This window comes from Penaeus monodon, chromosome 19 (assembly GCF_015228065.2).
Source record: "Penaeus monodon isolate SGIC_2016 chromosome 19, NSTDA_Pmon_1, whole genome shotgun sequence".
NCBI lineage: Eukaryota > Metazoa > Arthropoda > Malacostraca > Decapoda > Penaeidae > Penaeus > Penaeus monodon.
In genome coordinates this window covers 5,023,158-5,023,934 of record NC_051404.1, presented here as the reverse complement: position 1 = coordinate 5,023,934, position 777 = coordinate 5,023,158, and positions in this window count along the sequence as shown.

Below are 777 nucleotides of genomic sequence, written 5' to 3'. Positions count from 1 at the left end.
TGCCCTTCCATTAAACTTGCTTGATCTTTTCACTGATTACCAGTATTACAGAAATATTTAAGCATCTGACTAGTATATAATTAAGAAAATAAAATGAACAGAGTAGTAATGTTCAAAACTGGTATGGCATCAACAAAGTGCTTATATTGGGGTAATAGTTGCTAATGATTACCTTTGCTACATAGATGTAAATGAAGCCATATTACTTAATGGACAAAGGATATCAATTAAAAAACAATAACATATCTCTCATAGACAAGTATAGTAATAAACACCTGAACACTCCTATACACCGATGAACTTGTTTATTCCACCTACAGTACAACAGAATCCCTATGTTTATGTTCTATAATTAACTACACAACTCTAGTGAATCACAAAACAAATTTTGTACACTGGTTGATATGTCTATGTCCAAGACTCCTGCATATTTTTTTTTAAATATTACTCTGTCTGAATTAGGGATGACTACTCCTATTACTGCAGATATTTCAAAAGAAACTGCAAAACAAAAGACTAATAAACACTCATACTACTACAGAATTTCTAAAGAAAATGAAAATAGAAAACTGATAAATAAGTCAGAAATGGACATTACAAAAATCCTACTTTCATAATGTGAGCAATAGCATTAAAAATATGGTAAAAACCACCTACATAACCGAAGGGGAAAATGAGTATTAAAGCCTGTTGTTCTGTTTTATCATACTGCATGTGCCAGCTGGAGCACAATATTCTTGGAGATATACTATACTTCTAGGTCTTTACATGATAGCT